General features: G+C 34.9%; 1 long non-coding RNA gene across 2 annotated transcripts; it reads right to left on the bottom strand.

Moving 5' to 3' along the window:
• Nucleotides 1-1409: 1409 nt before the first annotated feature.
• Nucleotides 1410-13945, bottom strand: LOC143228899 (uncharacterized). 2 transcript variants are annotated; one of them, XR_013015491.1, is made up of 3 exons: nucleotides 13216-13945; nucleotides 10905-10970; nucleotides 1410-1592 (listed from the first exon to the last, which is right to left on the bottom strand). It is a non-coding gene; the product is annotated as an uncharacterized LOC143228899 (long non-coding RNA). The 2 variants fall into 2 exon arrangements; XR_013015492.1 differs by having other exon boundaries at nucleotides 13330-13945.
• Between the last annotated feature and the right edge of the window lie 6491 nt (nucleotides 13946-20436).

Genomic DNA, 20436 nt, shown 5'->3' with positions numbered 1-20436 from the left:
ACAGTGTGTACCAGATAGACAATACTCAACACAGTGAGTAGCTATATAATATAATACTAATTATATGAACAGTTTATAAATATCCCTGATCTACTGTACATCAGATTCATGCACACCCTTCATATTTTTCAGATACTATATTCAAACAAAACAAAAACTTCCGAGTTTAAAATAAATTCTTAACTACATGTTCGGACTCGAATCCCTGTGACACCAAACATGCTTGCCCTTTCAGCTGTGGGAGCATTATAATGTGATGGTCAATCCCACTATTCTATTGGTAAAAGAGTAGCCCAAGAGTTGGCAGTGAGTGGTGATGACTAGCTGCCTTCCCTCTAGTCTTATGCTGCTAAATTAGGGACAGCTAGCACAGATAGCCCTTGTGTGGGTTTGTGCAAAATTCAAAACAAACAAACAAACTTGTTGTCTATCTCCACACATGTCAATTTAATACGGAAAGAATAAACTACATTTCATTTTATTAGTTTATGATGGCATTAACTCATGCAAAGTGATGCTAAAACTGTTGTCTTCTTCCTAAAATCATTTTTTCTTTTAAACGATCCCTGCTAAAGCAGTTTTTAACAATTATTACTAGAATCCAACTTAAAATTTTCTTGTGGGTTTTTTCTTGCTAATCAGGTATTCCAAAACAATGGCATCTACATGTTCTACCACCATCACTCTTGAATTCACTATGGAAACTGAATAAATCACGTCCAACCGATTTACGAGAGTACAGCCACCAAGTCTTCCACGTCACAACATAGTGGCTTGAACCTGTGATAGAGTGACAAGAAAATATTTACTCAAAATATTCCATCTATTTCTCCTAACTTATTTGATAATATTTGTATTTCTCAAAAGATTAATTAGCTGTTCCAACCTACCCTTATCACTTAATGTGGACAGAAAACAGTTTCTCAAGTACTTTAAAATTAGAAATAATGTTACCTTGACTTTAACATGTTTTAGTCACCTAAAGTATTTAGTACACAGAAACTACCTTTCCAACAATGAAAATTAAACCTTTCTGATATATAAAGAATGTACTAACTAGTATTTTGATATAATAATAGAAAATTAAATAGAATCTTAATAAACTTAACACCATTCTTTTAGTAAATTTCAAAAACAACACAAAAAGGTATAGAATAAAGCAAATGCCAAAAAACAAGCATGGTTCTCTGATAATATCAATAAAATTATAGTAATTATGGAATAAGTGTACTATTCTACTCAGTAGTATCTAAACATCACATGAGACAATAAAACAATATGCAAGATAGAGAATGTCATGAATGTCTGTATTGTTATTAAGCTAAGCTCCAGCCTCACATCAACCAATCATTATGTTAAATCTGTCTAAAAAAAGGTGACAGCAACTATAGAAATCAGCAGACCTAATCCATCCAGATGTGTCATTAGGTGCTTAAAAGATGTGGGGCTCTGTCCAATAGATGCAGGAATTTTTGGTGTTTCAGTAGGTAATTAAATCATGGATTTTTATTATGATTTCTCAAAACAACACACTGGGAATCTGGGACACGGACACCGAGTTCCATTAACTAGCAACTCCTCTGTCCTTCTTCCTTTAAGAAGACAATTAACAACACACCAAGTTATGCTTTCAGCAGTTTTACAAAAATAACATGACAATAAAAGAAATCGAGTCCAAAAGTTATAAACTAAACTATGCATGAGTGTCCATGTTTTAATGAAGTTGATATCGTATATTACTAGAAAAATAAATCAGAATGAAACATTCTTTACCAACAGAGGAACTATGATTAAGCTTAAAGCAACAAATTAATGTCTGAGTGACTGAGTTTCAGTTGAGAAATCTTTTTTACAATAACAATTAAAAAAATCAAATCTGGACAAGTTAAGTTAATTGATATGTTCATCTTTTAGAAATCACACCCTTTAAAGTATTTAAAGTTAGAACTGAAAAACAAAGAAACATGGAAATCAATTACCGACTATCTTTAAACTACTGTTCTAAAACAATAATGGCATACAAAAACAAAAAATTTCATTATGAGCTTGCTAACTAAAATTCTCCTTATAACCAAATATATAAATATGTATATTTCACGTCTTATTTAATCTTTCACTCCAAGCCATGCTGTTCAGTTGTGGTCAGTCAGTTAAACAACAGTATTATATTTCAGGGTGAGAAGTCTTTGCTTATTTTGTAACCTTATCCACATGTTTAATGGAATAACAACAATGCTGCTACACAAGGTGAGAGAAAAGCACCCATTATGTGTAACAAAAGTAGACCAGTAACAAAATATGCATGTATAAATGTTTACTATATATGCAACTGTTGTAATTAAAATCACTACTATTGGAAGACCTGCCTCAGAAACAGACTGAAAATTGTAGTCATGCATCTGTAAGGCTCTCTTTCTTTATACCTTCCAAGTGCAGACACCTCACCAGAAGAAATACATTAATTTAGTATACACACTAAAACAATAAACCTCTATTTAATAATATACAATTTACACGTAATATTGGGAAAACATTTAGTGTTAATACAGACAAAACAAAATCACTGCCACAACAAAAACATTGCTATTAACTTGTACCATCTCCAACTGAAATATTCCTTTAATTTTAAAGTAACATTTTAATGTTTTAAAAAAATTACAGGGAAATAAGGTTGTTTCTTGTCACAAAATGAAATATGAAATCTTTTGAGTTTTCTTTGCCAAATACACTTGACCTTAGCAGTGTGTTTGAGGTCATTAAAAGAACTCTTAAAATAAGAATTTCTGCCCAAACAGCTTCTTCTCAGATAGTATAGCATGATGAACCAATATTCTGTGGTAACAATTTATTATGATGCCATCAATTTTGGGAAGATGGCCAAAAATATTTGTAGATACTGTAACCCAGCCCACTACACAACTAGCCCTCTAACAAGGATTCCCTTCTAGAATCCTCACTGATTCTTCAGTAAACATATACATGTTGGTTAGAACCAAATAATTTAATTTTGGACCTGTCTGTCCAAAGTACCATGTGCATCTATCTATTCCAGAGACCATGATGGTCTTTTTGTTATACTATCTTTACATGGTTCAGGCTTTCTTGTTGCTACTCTTCTATGAACATCATATTTGTGCAACAGTATTGAGACAGTACCTCTAGAAACATATCTGAATGTGATCGACTTGTCAATGCCATTATAAAAGTTTTTCAGTTTTTCTGGAAAGTGACATTTAGATACAGAATTTTTCTTTCAGTGAGCTGCTTGTTTGTTTTTTTTTTCATCCCTTGTCTGGTCTGATATTACCAAACTAAAATTGCTTTGCATTTGTTCCAAGTGTACTTCACAATACTTGATGAACAACCATGGTCTTCTGTAAATTTTTTAAAGATCCAATCAGCATTATGTAAATATTCAACTTCAACAGAATTCTCTCTTTTGCCATTTTAATGATAACACATTATATTAACTGTACTGTAAAATGTGTTTGAAATAAAACATTCTATACCTTCATGTACCTACACAAAAAATATTCAGGGGAGGTACAAAATCTCAAATTTTCGTAAACGATTACTAGTACAAAAACTGAAAAAAATCACGTCTAAGACTTCAACACTCTGTATTCAGATATTTCAAACAACTTTCATAAATCTAATGCAGTTAATCAGCTGTGGCTATGTGTCACTTTTCTATTAAAATCAATTAATTAATTAAACATGTAGCATAATAAATAAATGGATAAAATGAATAAATCAGTAATTTGCTATCTTGGTGCTTTTTCCAACAATTTAAACTACAATGGTTTTATTACAGGAGCATATTAAAAGTACAGAAGCAATGGAAGTCATTGCTTGTTATTTGCTTCTTTGTGTAAAATAGCGTGTTTTCCCATTGGATAGATAAATAGCATGGATACAGTAGCTTGCATTAAAAATGTTTCTCTACGTGACCTGAAGATTCCAAACACTCAACTCATGATTCATTTGAATAAACAGCAATTTTGTAAAACCCATGTTCCGCTAGGAAGAGGAGATATTTTTTTATGTTTTAGTTTTCTCTGGTAGTACTCATATATTGTATGTATATTCAAAAAAACATTTCAGGATAATTATTTTGTAAATAATATTAAAATGTTTTGTTAGTGACAAAATGGAAATTATACATTTACTTAAAAATACATTTAACAACAGCACTTTTTTTTCCCCCCATTCTCATGAGTTATTCTGTTGTGTTTTTTTAATTACAGATAATCCCTTATAACCAAGTGTGGAATGTTCAATTTTTGTTGAAGTAAGTTTCATGCATTCCATTCAAGATTCTAACTAGAAATGTGGCTTTTGTTAAAACATTAGTAAATTGTTATCATCAGTATTCTTCTGGACTTAACCTCAAAAACTTAGTTCCTTTTTTATTTCTTTACTGTTTTACATTCAGTAAAAACCATTTGAACAATAACAAGCTAACCAGAAAAATGATTAATATATATTAGTACCTGAAACTTTTATACACACGTTTGTTTCAATTTCTTTGGTCCTGCAACATAGAAGTTCTTGCGAAAGTAAACTGTATAACGTTTCTTTCACATTATTTCTATTTAAAAAAAAACTTGCACAGTTCACCGACTTTCATGATTGATAAGCTCTAAAGTTTATAAGCAGCCACTAATTATTTCAACATTAAAATAAAATAATAATCTGTGATGATGAGAAAACCCAGTTGTAGAGAAAATTATATATGTAAAAAACAGGTGGTATGAGTAGAGAAAGAACTATGTAGAGGAGCGAACAACGTTTCGACCTTCTTCAGTCGTCGTCAGGTTCAAAAAGAAAGAAAGAGGTAATTCAATGGTGGCTGACCACACATTTGAAAGCAGTTGTGTAATTGAGTGTAGAAATGAAGATGGCGTGCTTAGATGTTTTATTATATTTATTAATATAGGTATGAAGGTGTTCCTTTGTATTGGTTTATTTTGGGCTTAAGCTGTTCTGTAACTAAGGCTTCTTTGATTTTGCATAGGTTTGTTTCTTTATTTAGTATTTGAGTGTTTTCTATGGATATGTTGTGATTATTTGATTTTGTAGTATTCAAAAATGTGTGAAGGTGACTTTTTGTGGTCTTTGAATCTGGTTTCTATTTTTCTACTTGTTTCTCTAGTATAGAAGTCGTGGCAGTTATTACATTGTATTTTATAAATAATGTTGGTGTGGTGTTTGTCAGTGTAGTTTTTACATAGTATAGACCTTACTTTTGTGACTGGCTTTTGAATAAATTTGGTATTAACTGGAATGTCATATTTTGTTATTAGTTTTTGCCAAATGTTGATTAATTTTCTGCTGATGTCAGGAATATATGGTATGCAGCAGTATATGGTTTCATGATTTTTTAATTCGTGGGATACATTTACTTTTGTTGATTGATTTTGCTTTTTGTCTAGGTGTGTGTGTATAATGTTTTCTATGGTTTGTGGAGGAAACTTATTGATGTTGATGAAGTATTGTTTTATTTTGTCTAATTTATCATTAATTTTATCTGGTGAGCATAGTTTTATGGCTGTGTTTATTTGGTTTCTTGGTATGTTAAGTTTTTGTTTTGTTTCATGTGCCAAGTCCCAAGAAATGTATAGTCCAGTATGGGTGATTTTTCGGTGGATTTCTGTTTTAAATTGTGTATCGGTTCTTGTAATTTTGAGGTTAAGAAATGACATTTGATTCCTGTTCACATGTGAAGTTAATGTTAGGATGTATGGAGTTAATGTGATTGAAAAAATTGTTTTCTGTAGATTTGAATCCCGCAATCGTCTCGTCTACATATCTGTACCAATTTTGTGGTGGATGTAATGCTGTGTTAATTGTTTGTGTTTCAACTTCTGTCATAAAAATATTGGCTAAAACTGGTGATACCGGATTGCCCATGCTTGAGCCATTTGTTTGTATATAGTTGTGGTTGTTGAACATACAGGATATAAATGACTGGAAATCTCTGATTAAAATTTCAAAAATTCACAAGTAGTGACTAGGAACTGTGAAACAATTTTAATGGTAATTAGGATAAAAAAAAAGTTATGCTGTAACTGGAGAGAGCAATGGAATGTAATCCTTTAGTCATGATCAATGAACGTGAACATATTGGATGGATTAAATTAAAAACAAACAATTCTTTCCAATAGCTTTCCCTAGAGTGAATATGTTTTTATTTCATTATTTCTGTTCCTGTTGAATTGTAATTTCTTCATGAAGTGGAAATAAAAGTACATTGAAGCTAGACATTAAAAGATAACAGATTAGATATTATGCAGATTACCCATTAGGTTTGTGGAATGTATACTGTTACAACATTTTGTGATAATTTCCTTTTTTTCATTTTGGATCATCCTCCTAACTTTGTTTGTTCCAAGGTTATATAATGGAGTTAAAAAGTTTCGAACTTTCAAATGTATAGTTTGTAAAAGTCGGAGTTTGGTATTTTTTGGATGGGGAGTACATTCTCTTTAATAAATAACTGATTTTTTTAAAGAAACTTCATGTTAACATTTCAATTGTTTTTAGTCATAATAAAAAAATTATTAATTAATGTTTACAGTTTTACAGTTACATGTAATATAATCACATCTTGCCAGGTTTACTTTTTTTCCTACTTTTAAAAAGTCACCTGATTTCTGAAGCAAAATAGAAAAACAAAATATTCATTTAACGTTTTGCCTGAGTATTGTTATAGTGATATATATTCATGTTGAAGTTGCTTAATAATTCTTAGAAGAATTTTGATTCTCCTGTCAGATCCAATTAAAAACTACTAGAAGAAAACCAAGAGAGGCAGGAGAAAGATGATGTGACACCTCATTGTAGACATCACCAGGTCTGACCAATGTACTACTAAACTGATGATGAACAAACTTGGGTTCCTTCAGTGTGAAGGTGCAATTACACTCAGAGACAATCTGCCCAAAAGGAAAGAGGTGATCATTCTACCCGATACTTGATGGCCAAGATGGTGGGGGAAAAAACAGAAGTGCTAGATAAATGAGAAAAGCTCTTGTCAAGGGTATAAGTGATGCTCTTATTGGCAAATTATTGGCCACTGGATAACTGCAAAAGGTATCCCAGGCTTGTTTCTGAATCTTTCGTGCCTTCTGGTAGGCATGATCCCACCATGGAAGATATGTCGAGGATTTAGGAATAGAATGAGCAGCTGCCTAAACAATGCTGTCAGTCCCTGCTACCACACCATCATCTACCTATGGCAAACAGACCACAGCAGGATCACGTTCTGAGAGACTGGTGAAAGAGGTCCAGTTGGCATGGTCTAAGTTCCATCAAGGTACACAGGTCAGGTGTCACTGTCCATGACAAATCTCCCTCAGAATGACAGGAAAATTATCACTGCCCCATGGGTCAATGGCAACCCTCCATAAAAGGCAAAAGAAAAGTGAAAGGGAACAGATAAAGAGATCAACGGCAGTAAAAGACTGACATGAAAATATGTATAAGAATCAGAACTGAAGAGAAAAAAGGATTGTGATCCGAGAGCATACGCTCTACGGAATGACCCCTCCCATCAAAATCAGCATCACCCCAGAGAAGACTGTCCACATTAAAGTCACCCATCAGACAACCTGTCATTCCAGTATAAAGAAAACTGTTGATTGTATCAACAGGTGTCATTTTTATTTAACTGGAATCTCTTCTGAGCAGAGAACGCTTTGGTTTACAATCATGCTGTTTGTCTATTAGAAGGAGGTCTGTCAACTTCCATGAATTCTTCCCTGGATTGAGTGCACAGGTATCTGTCAGTAAATGGAGATTTGAGTGACTTAGGGCATGAACAAATAATCATTCGACATCTTAGGGCCAAATAAGATGGACCTGAGCAGAAACCAGAAGCCTAGGCCAAAGGAAGTGAACCCAGACAGTCTCTGGAAGGGATGGTGGGGGACAGAAACCCAAGTAGACATAAATTTGTCAACTCATTTATCCATAGAAGGCAAGAGACTCCTCACATCATTTGAGAATGACTCTGTTGGAAGCATGGAAAGATCTATCTGCACTCCCATGGTAGCAGTGGAACATAATGCAGCAGTATATGTCCAAGATGGAGTTAGAGGGTTAGAGCCTCAGGGTAAGAAATTATGTTAATCGTTTTCAAATGCTGTACCTCTTTCTTTTCTATCCACCTCGGGTGAGAATGAACATAATAGGGGTAAGAACCACTACAATTAACACAGTAAATGTCTAAGTTGCACCTCATGCATCATGGTCTTTACCATTGCAAGGAGCACACAAAAAACCACAATATGATGCCTTTGAGTGACCAAAACACTTACACTAGAAAGTTCTCAGAGAGTTGGGAATACATGATCATACTTTACAGTTCAGATGATCCACCGTGAAAGCAGCAGCAGGTGGACATGGTGATGCAACTATCGAAATGAAAACACTGGTAGGCAATATAATTCCATCCTTACAAGTGGAGATATGCCTCACTGTGGAAACCCCTTTGGTGGAGAAACCAGCAAGGATATCAGACTCTGGGATATTCTTCAAATCTCTCTCAACAATAACCTTTCAGGAGAAATTTTAAGCTGTATAGGAAGTAACCCCAATGAGTACAGTCCCAATGGCCTTCAAATTCAAAGGAAATTCACCATATTTGGGGATAGATTTTCCACCAAGATGTTCCAAGAACATAGCTTCTGGACCAACTTAGGAGGGCCAGTAAGCCCCTCTAATTCCTTCTGAATAAAAAGGGGAAATATTTGCCGTTTGTCTGACAAAGAATGTAGTATGAAGAAATGTGGTATAGGTGTAGAAGGAGGTGGAGACTGCTGTCCAGTCTTCAAGACAGTCATTTACTAATGATCTGTTTTTGAAATTTTTATTTGGATTTGCGGAATACATAAAGATGAAAGATCACGTGCCCATTTACCCCACACATCATGGAGACCTATGAGAGGATGCACTACATTGCTAGACAAGGACGTGACAGCAACACCAGTGTTTCATGATCACTATACACAAACACCAGCATCAGACAATGCCCGCAACATCCCTTGAGAATGCCCAACAACAATACTCAGCTGACACAAGCTCAACAGGACCAGTCTATTGGACCTGTGGGGGCAACCTGTCTAGAGGAATTCAAGACCAAAGTGGCATGTTGGGATTGGACGCCTCAACCACCAGGATCCTATCCTCCCCTTCATGAGTCGCCATGTACAGGAAATATGGGTAGACATTCAGATCCAGTGAAGGTAAACTGGAAAGACAGAACCCTCTCTGGGAAATCCCCTCATCCTGTATGGGCATCTACACCAATGGGAATAAGTAGTTATAAACAGTGTATTCTCCAACAAGTATAATACTAAATCTGCTATCACAATAACAAAGCTACAATTCTTAATATTACTGTACAGACTTTCAAATATGTTTTATGTTTTCGCTGTATGTGAAGTACATTGTGGCAGTCTAAACAGATTAAGAGGCCTGATGCCTCACCTTCCAAATGTCTTATTTCAATGGCTTGATGTCATATTTGACTCTGGTAGATGATGATAGCATCTACAAAGATCTAAAGATTTTTCACATGCCAAAACACAAGAAGCATAGTTGAGCTATCATTTGATAACACAGTGTTGAGTTAACTAGTAGGTGACTATCCTAGGGGTCACACCTATAGGTGCTGATCCCTCATGTGCAGACCATCTACCTCAGAGGGGATAGTTCTTTCATTGATGTTACAAACAATATTCTAGCTGTATACTGTTCTACTGATTGTCCATCTTGCTATACCACAGAACTTCATCTTCCAGCAGTCCCATTCATTCTTAATGTCATTATAGACCTCCCATGGTTGCTGCTTTTACCTCACGATTGAAGAAACAGTTAACATCCTACAAGTTCAGTTTAGAGGAAAGCTTTCTCTGTGACTTTTAGCCTAATCCTTCTGCTGCTCGTAAGAAAACTGAAAGATTCATAAGCAACAAGCAGTATCTTGTCAGTCAGTAAGATGATGATCAATGCCCAACCAGATCTTTCATCATCTTTTGTAATGTTCACTATTCTACCTCTTAAAGAAGCTTGAGGATAAGAACACTGCCAGAAAGCTTGACATCCTTGTATGGATTTCTAGCTTTTATAAACTTTGTCTTCTAGTCTTCATACACATCTCACAAACAAGATGATCACTGCAGACATCATGTACCATATTCCAGGTAGACATGGTACTCAAGATGACAGTTTGTAAACGCAAGGTCTACAAGAGTCTCCGACATTTTGATGCTCTGTGAATCTTGTTGGTTCACCCGAGTTTAGAAGCGTAAGACTGGAGGCTATACTGTGGACAGTAGGATGTGTACCCCAGCTAAAAGTGATTTTAACCTAACTCCCACAAAAGATGTCTAGCATTCTAATGCTAGATACACAGAAATGTTCTCAATGAGGACAGGCTAAAACTTACAATCTGCAGTATCATTTGCCACATCACCTTTTAATGTACACATGGATCTGTAGCTCGCATTGGTGATAACTGAAGGCTTTCATGATGTTTATAGCAGCTACTGCTGTCACGTTGAACTACAACAACAATTACAGCCTCCATGTCACCACGTTTCATGAAATTAGTGAGAGTGATAAATGCTCAAATCATACATGTACTCACCTAGAAGGAATGAAACTGACAGAGCCATGATTTGATAACATGTGAACTTACTGATAAACCCATGTTCCCAAAATATCATTAATTCAGCCAATCAAATCTCTGATTTATAAATAACTATATCTGAAATCATAAAACAATTTTTGAATAAAGAAATCCACCAGAATATTTCATGAAAAAATTACTTTCATTTCATAATTGTCCCTTATATCAAACATAATTATAAATATTGTTACAGAAAGGAAGTTCCTACCTCATCTGCCACATCTTCTGCTTTATTTAACAATTTATTTTGATTCATAAACATGATGGTTCATACCTAGACAAGACAACAGATTGCCAGTAAAAATAATGGTAATTATTACCCATAAAAAAACAACAACAACAGTCACTAGTAAAACAATATTCAACTGAATTCTGAGAAAATCTTATTTACATAGTACGTTTCCAACTGACTCTTGTATTTGTAATTTTATAATTAAAAAAAAGAACATGCATTGTAATCAATAACTTTATAAGCTGCAGTTAAGAACAAATATTTGTTTTTATGTCATTAAATTATACTGTATGGTGGTATAGTTTAGTACCTGTTCACTAATTCATTCTACGCCTAAATATACTATACAGTACTTCACGTTTCTCACGCATACAAGATTCACACCCCACACAGTAAAGAGATAACTTAGTAAAAAAGAATTGGTAATAAGAAGAAAAAGTTAAAAGGAAATGCTTTTCCATAAAATCACAACAACAAATCTTGCTTGTTTATCAAATTCTGACTGAAGAATATGATGAAATAATATCTAAAGTGAATACCAGGATGGTTGGTTAGAATAAACAAGTCAGATAACACTACTGTAAGCCACAAGAAACACTTCATAGCTGAGAGAAATTAAGGCAACACAAGATTTCTTATCAAATAATCTTCCATATAAACTATGAATTATTCAGAAATGCTGAAAAAAATTTTAATCAGAGTGTAATTACAGAATGGTTAATTAAATAAAAGCATACATTGTAAAGTGACTAAATGTTAACTTAGAAAATAATCTTTTAAAGGTTTAAGATTAATGGAAAGCCCCTCTGTCGATCAGGTGAAGTAACTTAAATAACTAATGATAGAAGCAAACTGAATTTAGGAGATAAGATGTAATATTACAGCACATGATAGTAAGAAGAGTAATACATTGTATTATGTTATACTAACATGAAATTTAAAAAGATATACACAACAATAAGATATTTTTGTATAAAACTGTTTAAACTGAAGATTTCAGTTGCTGGAAAGCTCCTCCATTTGAGAAATTACATTGGTACAGATTTTAAAAAATAAATAGAAGGAGGGGAAGATAAGTCCAGGGTCATCAGACAGCTCATACAAAACCTTTCCAAGCTGACTTGTCAGAGTGCATAAAAACTTTGCCATGAAAATGGCTTGGAAAGTTGCATTTTATAATTAATTGATACTACAGGGGCCCACGTCTACATGATTAACTCTTGGCATCTCTAGAAACTACAGTGTATGTCTATAAATATTTGTGATGAATAAATACTTTTTTCATTAAAGATTGATAAAATAAACTTTTTATTAAAAACTTAAAGTGGAAAGGCTTTTTTAAGTTGAAAATGGTAGTGTTAAAAGGGGGGGATAGATTTAAATTCCATTACTGTTGGTAGTGGTGGTGCACGACTAATAGAGAACAACTTATCTAGTCAATTTTAATAACAAATGTCTTTGATAAGGCATGTAAATAGGCTAGTCTGTGAGGCCAAGAAGGAGAAAAGAATTAGTTTACGCTGTCCAAGATCAATGGTAAAGGGAGCAGTTGATGAAGCAGGTGGAATAGTTAAGAGTGCTAGCAGTGACATAGCCTTTGCTGCATACACGAGTTATTGATGTCGAGGAAAGTAGGTTTAGAGAAACTGATAAATGTGTTCAAAGAAAAAGTTCAAAAACTTTAAATATTAAGGATACAGTTAAGGCTTAATTGTGGGGGGATAAGATTATATGTAGTTTCACCAAGGCTGAATGTAACGGATGAATGTTTGGGATTGTGAAATTAAACTGCAGTTGTTACTGAAGTCTAATTATTGAACATTTTAATTTCAGGCATTACCACACACACACAAAAAAAGGTTTTCATAAACTATTCAAGATGGTTTTCTTCATCAACTGGTCTAGAAACCTACTAGGTACAATACTATTTAACATTTATCGTTAATTTTGAATTTGGAAATGGTTGAAAAAGTGAAAGCTGTTGGGCCATTGAGACTAAAAAAAATTATGGAATACTTCTTTAATCTCCCTACAATTACATCTGTCATACCTAAAGGCAGTATATTTTAAAGACCAACCACACTATTAGAAAAATAAAACTATCTAAACTGAAGATCACTTACTCCAACAAAAATGTCTCATTGTCCTAACACTTTCACCATTAAATATGTTAAAATGTTGTGTTGATACTACAAGTTCCCTTAATATTCTTAAGTATTTCTCATGAGATCTCTTCTAACTCTTCGTTTTTCATGAGTAAACTATCCTTTTATAATAACTATTTTACCTTTAAACCTTTTCAAACACTCCTCCACAATAATCCAAATAATGCCTAAACAGAAACCTATAAAACAAAATTCCTTTTTACAGACCTATATTCAATGTTTCTTTAAATACAAACCAAAATCCTATTTCTGTTCTACTACAGGCAGCATCATATTGCTTGGAAGTTGGATGGCTTAAAAATAAGAGATTCATTAGTCAGAACACCGAGATCGTAAATTATGATAATCCTACATGCATTAGTTTGCACTTAATAATTTTTTATTATTAGAAATAAAAGTTATTTTCCAGTTATTTGTCCAGCACTTGAAGAAATACTAAATCAAAAATTACGGATTTTATTTTACCACAGTCTTCTATCTTTTATAATATGAACTTCAAAAAGTGTAAAATGTAATTGTAAATTGTGTAATATCTCGAACTTCGAAGTTTTCGTGCTTTAGCCTTTCTACCCAGAATCAGCGTATTTGATCAACACAAACTGTGAAGTTTAATTAAGTTACAAAATACCACTGAAAGTTTAATGCTTCATTTTAACTTGACATTTTACTATTCTCGCATCAGTTTGAAAGTTTTTGACAATTAAGTAGCCTACACTAGCATAAAGTTTACTTCAGGTCAAATATAATAAACAGTTAAAATAAGTTTATTAAAAATATGTTATAATAACAATGTATATAAATTACAACATCTCCAATGTTTTTACTGCAAAAAACATTAACTTCTAACATAAAACTTACCTCCTCCCTGTTAACCGACCAATTATTAAAGTTAATGTGTCGAACTCAATGAATACATGAAATCTTGCTGATTGGGGACCAATTGAAACAAGGAACTGAAAAAAAGTAGTTACTTATTTGTTTAAAAGCACATAACTCTCTCTAAAGTCTAAGAAAGAAAAATAGAAACAGACCTTATAGGATAATCTCTGTAACTTCAAATTAACAATGCTGAATCTGCTGTATTACTTTTATGACATATTTTGTTATAATTTATATTATATATTAATATATATGTAAAAACGGCTCGTTTGGGTTGAGAAAATATTTTTACGCCAGGTTCACAAAGAAAGAAAGAAAGAAAGAGATAACATGTGGTCAGCTTCCGGTCAGTTATCTCTTTCTTTGTGAACCTGACGATGATCGAAGAAGGTCAAAACATTGTTCACTTCTCTACGTAAAAAAATAAATAAATTCTCAACCCAAACGAGCCGTTTATACATATATATTTCTCTACAAGTGGGTTTTCTCGACATCACTGATTATATTGTATATTGATTCTATGTATGAAATAATTTTAATTATATTTTCAAATAATCAACATCAAAATAAAATTGACAATATTTATTCAGAGAGATGACTTAAATGTATTATCCTTGTTAAACTTTTTTTAATGAGCGGAGAATTGGCTTGCAGTTATCGTGTCAAAAGATGGTTTTGCGGGTTCATTTCTTACACCCTGTTGCCGCCAAATAAACACAAAAACAATAATATTTTGGAACGTGAAAGCTTTTCGTGGGTGATTCCGAAATCCAAATAGTTGATCACACAAGAATAGTCTAAAAGCTAGGCTACTTTCTTTTAATTCGATTGTTTTAAAGTCAGAAATATATAAACCACATACTCTCTGACTAGCATTGGCTGATTATCCTTAATCAAATAAATACACTTATTATGACCTTTAGACAGTTGTTACTATTCTAGAAATATTTTTATGTGTGTGTTTTTGTACATTTTCTATTATCTTAAAGAATATTGTTAAATTTGAATAATCAGGTATTGGGTAATTTCACTAATTTTATTTACATGACAACTCAGCTAGAGTCCCACACATAAATTACGGCCGCGAAAGAAACATTTGACATTATTGGGTTGGTTTTTGAACTCTACGCAAAGCTATACGAGATCTATCTGCGCTAGCCGTTCTAAACTTAGAGGTGTAAGACTAAAGAGAAAGCAGCTAGTCATCACCACCCGCTGCTAATTCTTGGGCTGCTCTTTTACCAACGAATAGTAGGATTAACCGTAATATTATAACGACTTCACGTCTGAAAGGGCAAATATGTTTGATATAACAGAGGTTCGAACCCGCCGCCCTCAGATGACGAATCGAACGCCCTCACCACCTGGCCATGCTGTGCTAACGATCTAGGCAACCGCCTACGTAGTCTTTCCTCAATTAACAGGGGCCTGATAAAGGGACAGTAAGAAAATTTTATACAGGTTGACATTTAACTTTCCCATTTTCGTAAAATTTGACACATTAAAAAGTATCATCACCCGTTATATTTCTTTACCAGTAAACATGTTATATTTTTCATACGTTTTTTCTTCTTTTCTTTAATTTTTGGTTAAGAAGCACAAAGCTAGGCAATGAGCTACCTGTGATTTACCCACCGCAATAATAGAAACTCGATGTTTGTACATTGTATTACGTGGTATGTTTTCCACTCGTGTAGTTAATGGCCCGGCATAGCCATGTGGTTAAGGCACTTGACTCGTAATCCGAGGGTCACGAGTTCAAATCCCACACCAAAGATGCTTGCCCTTTCCGCCGTGTGGACGTTATAATGTTACGATCAATCCCACTATTCGTTGGTAAAAGGGTTGGCGGTGGGTGGTGATGACTAGTTTCCTTCCCTCTAGTCTTACACTACTAAATTAGGAACGGATAGTGCAAACAGCCCTCGTAGAGCTTTGCGTGAAATTCATAGACAAACAACAGTCGCTTTTAATATCAAACTCTGTAATTCTTGTCGGTAGATCAGGTAATAGTTTCAAGTAGAATCTTCACTGTCCATTGGCCAGGTTATCTGATAGACACTAGTTTTCTTGTATCAGGGACTTGAATGTTTATTGACATATATAATACATTGATGGAACGTGGGAGAACAGATTAAACTGATTTTACATAAGTTTACAGATATTTTCGTGAGTATTTGTAGTTCATTACTTGTCCACTATTTATGTTTCGTTTGTTTAACACAGCCAGAACTCTCTTAAGTTCTTGCATTAGAACTATGTGTTTCCGTTATTGTTAGAGTCATTTTTAAGTGAAATTGTGTTGTTAGTGAAAATCCCAGTTCTTCTTTGAGTTTTGTACTTCTAGTGTATTTACGTATGTTAAAGTGAAAGCATCTTAAATTAATTTGGGGTAATTTTATTTTGGTGTTTTTATTTCACTCTGTATAATTTACGAGAGAAAGCATAGGTATAGAAAAAGACTTGCCCCCCGCTAGTACAGCAGTATGTCTCCAGATTTACACCGCTAAAATCAGGGGTTCCATTCCTCTCGGTGGGCTGAGCAGATAGTCAGATGTGGCTTTGCTATAAGAAAAACACACAGAAAAAGAGTTATTTTTATTCAAAGTTTTGATTAGCTTTTTGCTGGCCGTATGCTTTAGATTTATGTGCTGAATGTTTGAAAGGGGGTTAATCTGCGATAAAAAAAACTCAACATATTTTTGCGGAGCACAGCGGTTTTTGGTTTTTTTGAATTTCGCGCAAAGCTACTCGAGGGCTATCTGTGCTAACCGTCCCTAATTTAGCAGTGTAAGACTAGAGGGAAGGCAGCTAGTCATCACCATTCACCGTCAACTCTTTGGCTACTCTTTTACCAACGAATAGTGGGATTGACCGTCACATTATAACGCCCCTACGGCTGAAAGGGCGAGCATGTTTGGTGCGACGGAGATTCGAACCCGCGACCCTCGGATTACGAGTTGAACGCCTTAACCACCTGGCCATGACGGGCCAGGAGGAGTACAGTCATCATGCAAAGCATGCTAATGCTATGGCTGGGGTTGTGCACCCATAAAAAGATGGTGCTTTGAGACTAGAGCTGGAAGAAATTTTACTCGAAATATAGCTTAAAAAACTGCTTGACTGTTCACATAAAATCCCCAAACATCTAATGAAACGTCAACAAAACAGCATTGGGAGCTGTATTGGGAGCTAGATTTAAATTACCATTAATATGTATGTGTACAATAGTAAAATACTGTACAGTCTATATACACAGTAGTTATCAGTTGTTAAATTTTATTACTAATTTAAACAACTCTGTACAACTAGTACAAGTAGTATATCAGCTATTTCAATGACTGGTTATCACCCACGAGTATGCATGCACTAATGAAATAACATGTTAGTATGCTCCTTTCTTATTGGTTGCTTTACTACAAATAATTTACATATAATTTCAACGTTGACAGGAATGTTGTAATGACTATGTGTTAAAGTCAGAGCGCTCAGTATTTTTCCATATTTAACCAAGCAAAAACACTATTTGATCCGGTTAATCGTGTAACAGATAAAGTTTTCACTATTATTAAAAAAAAACAGTTGTGGCATATTTATGTTTCGCCTGCTGAGATATATTTATTTGGCATAAAAATTGGAAACAATCAGAGATGTCAAACTCTTCACCAAGTTACTCAACCTCTAGAGCAGTGGTTCTTAACCTTGTTGGAGGTACTGAACCAGACCAGTGGTTCTTAACCTTGTTGGAGGTACTGAACCAGACTAGTGGTTCTTAACCTTGTTGGAGGTACTGAACCAGACCAGTGGCTCTTAACCTTGTTGGAGATACTGAACCCCGGAAATTTTGTACTTGCATTCACTGAACCCTTCGTAATTGGAAAAATAAAATATGTTTTTTTTCAAACTCAAAACATAAGTAGATATTTTATTAGTGCACAAAATGAACCATGCATCAGTTGCACACAACATCACTGTGTTCAAAGAACAAAAACCAACAAAACATGAATTTCACAGAAAAACATAACTCATTGAATATTTACTACAAATCAATGTGACTTTTGCTGTTGCCTTTCAGAGACAACTTCAGAAATGCGCGGCTTCACCTTGGCAAGTGCCACTCTCATATCATTTTCGCAACAAAGTCTGTTCCTTTTCTTCGTTTTTATGTCTACCATCCTTGAAAAGGATTGCTCGCAAAGATACGTTGTAACAAACGGTATGAGTATCTCAAGGGCTTTCTTAGCAATAAGAGGGGACGCTACGAGTTGGTGACACCAAAATGTTGAGAACGTTGTTGTTCTGAAAAGTTGCTGTTGAACCTGACTCTGCTGAAGTTCAATAATTTCGTCGAGGTATTCATCATTGACATCTGCTGTCGCAACATTAAACGTGAACGGCTGTCTCACCCATGCTGGATATGACTCTCTGGTGGGGAAGTATTCGTCGAGAAACTTTGCGAGCTCATCTAAGTGCATGGCAATTGCTTGCTTCAGTTCCCCGGGTACAGAAATGTCTCCGATTTCAGACACATCTTCGATCTTACTTACACAGTCGTCCAGCAGAGGAAAGTTTGCGAAGTTATCATTCTCTGTTCATCGTTTCCATAACAGTAGCTTCTTTTTAAAAGCCTTCAGGTTTTCTTCCACTTCGATGATGTTGACTCCACCGCCCTGCATCTGTTGATTGAGAGCATTGAAGATATCGGCCATGTACGTCAAAATGAGAATGAACTAAGATTTTTCGAAACAATCTGCATGACAATGTTGGTGTTCTCGCAACAACATGGCAAATTCCATACACATGGCAAAAACACGATTCAGCACCTTTCCCCGAGATAACCACCGAACATTAGAATGGTACAGAAGTTCCTCGAATTTAGAGCCCATTTCATTACACAGCTCTTTGAAGATGCGGTGCTTCAGGTCACTATTTCGCACAAAGTTCACACATTCCACTACAATTTTTAATACTTCTGCCAGTTTTGAAGGCAAGGTTTTTGTTGCCAACGGATGCCTCTGCAGAACACAGTGCGTTACAATAGTGTGTGATGCATCGGCTTTCACCAGCGCACCAAAACCAGAGTTTCGTCCCAGCATGATTGGAGCTTCGTCCAAACAAACTGCAGAAACCATATCCCACGAAAGATCGCTGTCTCTGAAGAAGTCATCCACAAGTTTTTTCACGTCAGCTGCCTTAGTTGTTGTTGTAAGAAGCTTACAAAATAAAAAATCTTCTTTTATCTCGTCGTTCTTCACATAGCGCACGAATACAACAAACTGGCTTAGATTGGAAACGTCGGTGGTCTCGTCGAGTTGAAGGCTGAATTTTTCTGAGCTTGAAATCAGATCTACAACTACTTGAGCCAAGATGTCATCACTCATGTCATCTATTCTGCTGCTGATGGTGTAATTTGAAAGAGGAATTTGGGATAACTTATTTTCAGCAGCTTTACCCAGCATTATGTTCGCCATCTTCAACGCAGCTAATTTTACGAGTGCTTCACCAATGGTGTATGGTTTGCCCTGCTTGGCGATCAGGTACGCAACTTCGTACGATGCTGTGAGGATCGGTTTGTCAATGCGTACAAAGCCAAGAACAGGCAAAGTAGCCTTTTCATCGAACCTGGCTCTCCTTACCTTGAATTCAGCAAATGTTGTGTTCTTATATTTCCCATCTCCATGCAGCTTTAGGGAATATTCTCTTAGTTTTGCTGGTGCTAAACTAGAATTGCTCAACTTGGCATTGCAAATCATGCATTGAGAACGCTGACTCCCATCATGTTCCGTTATACACGTGAATCTATATTGTACGAATTCGTCCGACCACTTTCTGTTTTTGTTCGACATAGTTAGTAGGGCCCGGCATGGCCAAGCGTGTTAAGGCGTGCGCCAAACATGCTCACCCTTTCAACCGTGTGGGCGTAATAATGTGACAGTCAGTCCAACTATTCGTTGGTAAAAAAGTAGCCCAAGAGTTGGCCGTGGGTGGTGATGACTGGCTGCCTTCCCTCTTGTCTTACACTACTAAATAAGGGACGGCTAGCGCAGATAACCTTCGTATAGCTTTGCGTGAAATTCTAAAAAACAAACAATATATTTAATTACAACTGACAAAAAAAGATAAACCGTTGATTGGAAGTCCATATGAACTAAAAACCTAAAATAAACGAATGCTTCTCAAGTACACGAATCCAGGACAAAGTCTCACCGCAGCAAAAAATTACAGAAATAAAAAAACTAACTTTTGATGTTGCATTCCTCTTCACAGATAGTTTTGCAACAATTTGGTACTTTGTTGCAAACATTTTGGGTTACTATGATAAAACATAAGTTGCATGCTTTGTGAAAAATTAAAAATATGAGACTCGAATTGAATGAAGTCAACACTTGTCTGATATTAATATTCAAGAATTTTTTTGAATGATATTTCAGCTGTAGGCAACTGCCCTAAGTTTTTCTTTACAT

Source organism: Tachypleus tridentatus, chromosome 10 (assembly GCF_004210375.1).
Source record: "Tachypleus tridentatus isolate NWPU-2018 chromosome 10, ASM421037v1, whole genome shotgun sequence".
Classification (NCBI taxonomy): Eukaryota; Metazoa; Arthropoda; class Merostomata; order Xiphosura; family Limulidae; genus Tachypleus; species Tachypleus tridentatus.
Note: the sequence above shows the minus strand (reverse complement) of the source record. Positions and strands in the feature narration are given on the sequence as shown.